The 6,126-nt window shown below is 34.9% G+C and overlaps 1 non-coding gene across 1 annotated transcript; it reads right to left on the reverse strand.

Moving 5' to 3' along the window:
* Positions 1 to 2,156: 2,156 nt before the first annotated feature.
* LOC121203911 (small nucleolar RNA R71) lies at positions 2,157 to 2,263 on the reverse strand. Its single transcript, XR_005898843.1, has one exon. It is a non-coding gene; the product is annotated as a small nucleolar RNA R71 (small nucleolar RNA).
* Between the last annotated feature and the right edge of the window lie 3,863 nt (positions 2,264 to 6,126).

Consider the following 6,126-nt stretch of genomic DNA (forward strand, 5'->3'; position numbering starts at 1 on the left):
ACGACGCCGTTTGGTGTTTTAAAAGGGCTGAGCAAATTAGTGCGTTTTGCCAGCCTATATAAGCCAAAATATATTTTTTTTGAAATCATTTTCTCACATCTTCTTAAAAAAAACAAAAAAAAGGTTCTCAACTCTCTCCCCTCCCCCAATTTCGGCCTATCTCCAGCGTCAGACCACTGTGACAGTATCTGGTCGCCTGCAACGGCGCCGCCGTCCACAGTGGCTGGAGTTCAAAAAGTTCCCTTTTTTTGGGTTTTTCGACTTCTAGGACCTAAAAATCGTAGTTTTTCTTCGGAACACACAAGAATGGTAAGATTCGACTTCTTTTTTCTTTTGTTTTTATATCTACTTCTTTTAAGAAAAATAAAATGAAATACAAAAAGATCAAAAGAAAGAATCATATCTAAAATTTGCTATTCTGTTTTTGATTAATATTCATATATCCCCCCCAAATAGATAGATATTTTTATGGCTTTTATAGCCGAGAAAAGAAGGAAAAAAATACAAGCTTGCTACTATTTTTTTTTTGTCTGTTGTCCTGTTTTCCTTGTAGGTACGGAGGCCATGCTGGTACACGGTGGTAGAGGCTGTACAAGGGTGCGGACGTGGCACAGAGGTAGCGACTCGCCTAGGGTTCTTTATTCTGCTGAAACTAGTTTAGGTATTTTGGGGCACTGAGCCTTGTAATTTCGGGCTTAGGTCTTGGTTATTATTTATTTTGGTGTGTTTTTGTTTTTTGGTTTAGTGAGCCAGGTGAATTGGGCATGTTACAAATATCATGATGCATTTCATTCATACATGATTTGGTGCACTCAGATTAGCTGAGCGATCCTAACCAAACAACGACTAGTAGACACATAATTGAAAAGTGCAATGCTTAATTTAGGTCATGAAAACCAACTAAGTTAAGGTTCATAATATCTTTAGTTAGCTCTATTATCTTGCATGGTTTTTAGATTTATGTTGTTAAACTGTTGCAAAGGTAAATGTCCCTGTGACTTTGCATAAAAGCTAAGAAACCATTAGTTTAATATGATCAGTTACATGCATATTTAACTAAGTAAAAGATCCAAGAGGACTTAATTTGGTTTCCAAACCCATAAAAGGTCGAGTTGCCAAAGAAATAATTCCGAACATGTTAGCATGATGAAAGTAAGTTGATTTGATTAATATAATTATCCTAGCCCATTTAATGTGATTATTTGTGTTGCTAAAGCCTTCATTTCATACATTTAGGTAAATTGCATCTAGATTAGTTTTGCATTAGGGATTACTCTTGCATTTAAATAATCTAATCATTACTATCCAAATTTATTGAGTTTTTTTTACATCAAATTCTTAATTATAATTTTGCAATTAATTGTTTAAACTTATACAGTCCATGTGGAGACAATAACTCATTTTTACTTACTTATTACTTGAAGAACTATGTACACTTGCGTAAACACGTTACAATTCGTTACAAGCTTTTTACGCCGTTTCCGGGGACTGTTGCCTTAATCATTCTTTGTGAAATTATTTTTACAATTTGGTTCTTATTTATTTTATCTCATTTTATTTCTAACACTAATAATTGATTCTTTGTTTTTATTATTTATTTCTCATGTGTTTTATGAGCATAAATCAAATTATTGACCTATTACTCGTGGACTCTAAAATCGAGTGGACTTTTAGACAAAGAAGATGTGTGAGATTTGCTCAAAGACAAACTGAGATGGACCTTGGAAATTAAAATGGGGAAATGGAGTCAAACAAGTGCACAATCCAGTCCTTATTGCTGATGATAAAGATCATGCCATCAGATAATACGTTTCGCCACTTTTCAATGAGTTAAATCTGGGAATTCAAAGGTTGAATACCAAGGCATTTCAATTCGAATTGAAACCAATGATGTTTCAAATGCTCCAAATGGTGGGCCAGTTCAGTGGTATGTCCATAGAAGATCCACACTTACACCTTCTATTATTCACGGAGGTGAGTGATTCATTTAAGTTAGCTGGTGTGACTGAAGACGTGCTGAGGTTAAAACTGTTCCATACTTATTGTGAGATTAAGCACGTGCATGGCTGAATTCATTGCCACCAAGTTTGATAGCTACTTGGAAAGAATTAGCAGAAAGGTTTTTGGTTAAATATTTTCCACAGAGTAAAAACATAAAGTTGCGAAATGAGGTAACAACTTTCCAACAATTGGATGACGAGTCTTTGTATGAGACTTAGGAAAGATTCAATGAATTACTTCGTAAGTGTCCTCATCATAGGATTCTTCACTGTATCCAATTGGAGACGTTCTATAATGGTCTCAATGCACATACAAGATTAATGATGGATGCTTCTGCGAATGGTGTGATTTTTCCTAAGTATTATAACAAGACTCATGAGATCATTGAAAGGATCACAAGTAATAACTACCAATGACCGAAAAATTGAGCAGTTTCAAAAAGACGTGTGGCCGGAATACATGAAGTGGATGCACTAACCTCACTTTCAGCTCATGTATCTTCTATTTCATCTATGTTAAAATAGTTTACCACTAATGGTTTGAATAATTTTGCAGCTCAGTCACCAAGTCAGTATGAGGTAGTTTCTTGTAGGCAAGGATATTCTTTCGAGAATTGCCCTTAATGTTGTGACAAATCTAAGATCCCAATGGATTATAAGAAAATATGATAGTCATTCTTGCCAAAAGGAATATCTAAACTTATTGGCTAAGGTATAGTTTTACTTTGTTCGATATAGTTTCATGCCTATCTCACACAGTTCGACCATATCGAAGAAGCAAATACTTTTTTTGTATGCAGTTATGATAGAAAGGTCCATCAATGTTGGGAAGATTATTCTTAAGAAGATCAATGATTGTTCTTGAAAGAAAATTGGAAGTGTTTATTTCCCATCCTTGATAATTTCGCTTTGCTTAAGGGCCCAAGTTAAGACAAAAGCAAATCTAAATGGTTCATATGTTCAAGGTTGCATTACAGCCCATGATCTTGAAAGGTTAATAGAGAACGTCCGTGAATTAAACCCAATTGAACCAAGTGCGTTGACAGAACCAAAAACAAATGAGTCATCAAACAAGTTTAAAACTGACGCTAACTCAATTACTGAAACAGAAGAGGTAGAATCGGAGGAAGAACAGAATGAAACTGAATCGATAAATGACCCAAAAGTCTATAAACCAAGAGATGAGCCAAATGCCGATAAGCAGGTTGGACCTAGTATTGATCTTGAGTTAACTATTCCAAAGCCCACTTCTTCAAGCACTATGAAGAAATTTGAATTGTCAACTATGATGGATATGATGAAGTTTATGCATAACCAACAATAAGCTTATTGGAAATATGCAAAAGTTAGAGATGATTATGTAAGAAATACTTTTAAAAGCATCTCTAACTATTTTTTTCTTCAGTTCCTACATTATATCTTCGATTCATAGAAGGAAGATGATAAAGAAAGCGAGTTCAAAGCATCAAAACAGCAAGACGAGGAGGAGAAGTCAAACAAATAAAAAGGGGAAAATTTTTTTCTTTAGTTTTTATTTCTTTTTAGGTGTTTATTTTTATTTATTATTTAGTATTTTGCTTTCACATAATAAAATAGCAAGCATGAATAAAATAAGCTCAATGCCTCTTCAATAGAAAGAAATAAAGTGATGTGGTAATGGGAATGAACATGTCTAGGATTGGGTTGTGAGAAAGACATAAACAGGTTAATTTACATGATTCTTCTGTTTAATTTGGCTTATTTCTGAATTAATCCCTGCTTAATTGGTATTTTTATGGATTAATCTTGTCAGGGATGCAATTGGTCAAAAACGAGCAAAAAGGGGTCAAATTGAAAGATAAATAATTGAGTTGGGACCAAATCATAAAAATGGGAAAGCCAAGGATTTAACATCAATTTTGACTTTGTAAAAAGCTAAAAATAGAAGATATTATTTTAATTTTATTATTTATTATTTATTTTATTTTATTAATTTAGGATTAGGCTATTTTTAGTAAACCCCATGTATATAAATAGGGGCTTTTAGTTATTAGAAAATCATCTATTGTCTTTGTATTCCTACTTCTACTTGGAATAGAAATACTCTCCTTTTCCCTTTTCAAATTGGAGCTTAGCATTCTATCAATTTTCATTTGGTTTTGTTTATCTTATCAAATTGGGCTAATTGCCTTCCAAGTACTTTTCCTTTCCAATTTCCATCACCTTCCACTTTCAAGCATGAATAAATTCATGCTCCACTAAATTCTTTCTTAGCTTTAGGCCGGTGTTCTTTCCGGTCGAGAATTGTGAGATTCTTACTCGCGCCTAAAATCTTTCTAATCGGTATTCACCTTTTTCCTAAGTATCGGCATAGACCAATCATCCCTTAAAGTTGAATTCGATTTCAAGTCAAAGTGCACATTGGGTTGGAGTCGTGTTTGCTTACAGTTGGAGATTCGAGTCGGCCGTACAGTACTCGGATTTCTGAGAACAAATCGAGGAAGAGGTGATCAGGTTTAAATGACCCACGCGGTTGAGGCCGTTGATTCGAGGTGGGTTCTTTAGAATGCAAGGCTATCGGAATCTTGAATCGAGAACACGTGTATCTCGGTTAGATAATCGGTAAGGGTTGGTTTGCAGGTCATACTGGAACCAGTTACTAGAGGAAGAATTGGTGGTTAGGATGTTCTTAACCGCTATAACTAGCTTATTGATTGGAGAAGAAGATTAATTTTCGAAGATCGATGCTCAACACAGAATTTACCGAGTCTAAGGCTAAGGCTTATTACATTTGATTGCAAATCCCAATTTAATTTCTGATTTATTTAATTATTTATCTTAGCAGTTTTAATTATTTAGTTTCTACTCAATTTCAAAATCCCCTGCTTTATTTATTTATTTGCTTATTTCTCAGCTGGTACGTTTATTTATTTACTTATTTAATTATTTATCTTACCGACTCTAGCCACAAACCTAGACACGACATTCTGTTCATAAGCCAAACTTGAAAGTTGATTAGAGTACCAATCATTGTGGACTCGACCTACTACCACTCTACTACCAATTAGAGCTATTTTGTAGGAATTATTTTTGGTGGATTCGACGCCCATCAAATTTTGGCGTCGTTGCCGGGGATTGGAGATATTTTCTAACTATTGTTTGTCTACCCTATGACCAGATCAGAACCGGGAAATCTAGAGTTTGAGGTAGAAATTGAGAAATTGGCCCGACAACTACGAAGAGAAGCCATACGACGTGGTAAACGGCCAAATCCCGGATTTGAAACTATATCTTACACCGAAGAAATTTTTCATGAACCAGACAAGATGGCCGAACAGACGATATGCTAGCTCTTGTGTATAACCTATCCGGCAGGAGGAACTCCATTCGAGTTAAAATCTGGTTTGATTCATCTACTACCTATTTTCCGTGGTTTACAGAATGAAAACCCGCACACCCACCTTAAAGAATTCCATATGGTGTGCACAAGCATGAAGCCTCAGGGAGTAACCGAAGACCAAATCAAACTTCGTGCTTTTCCTTTCTCACTAGCCAACACTGCTAGAGAATGGCTATTTTATTTGCCTTCGGGATCTGTCAATACATGGTCTGACATGTCTCGTTTGTTTCCTGACAGGTTCTTCCCTGCAGCTTTTTTTTTTGAAAATTCATGACCTCCATAATGTTCCTGAAAACATCAAATTAACTGAGTTAAATAGGAATTAATTTATTTATTTACACCCTAAATTTTACTTAAACTAAAAATTAAATAAAAGAGAATAAATGAAAATAAATTTGGGTTGCCTCCCAAAAAGTGCTTTTTTTTAATGTTGTTAGCTCGACGACCTGGAAATTTATTTAGCTAGCTTTTCGAGGACCAAATCTTTAACCAAGTAGACTCAAAAATTCTCGTAAAAAGGGTTTAATCGCTGTCCGTTGACTTTGAAATTTTTTTCGTATTCCGTGCTTTTGACTTCAATTGTACCGTGTGGAAATACGTGAGTAACAATAAAAAGCCCTAACCACTTAGTCCAAAGCTTACCTGCAAAAATTCTCAATGTAGGGTCATAAAGTAATACTTTCTGGCCTACCATAAATTGTTTGCAGTTTATCTTTTGGCCATGGTACGCTTTGACCTTATCTTTGT

Source organism: Gossypium hirsutum, chromosome A07 (genome assembly GCF_007990345.1).
Source record: "Gossypium hirsutum isolate 1008001.06 chromosome A07, Gossypium_hirsutum_v2.1, whole genome shotgun sequence".
NCBI lineage: Eukaryota > Viridiplantae > Streptophyta > Magnoliopsida > Malvales > Malvaceae > Gossypium > Gossypium hirsutum.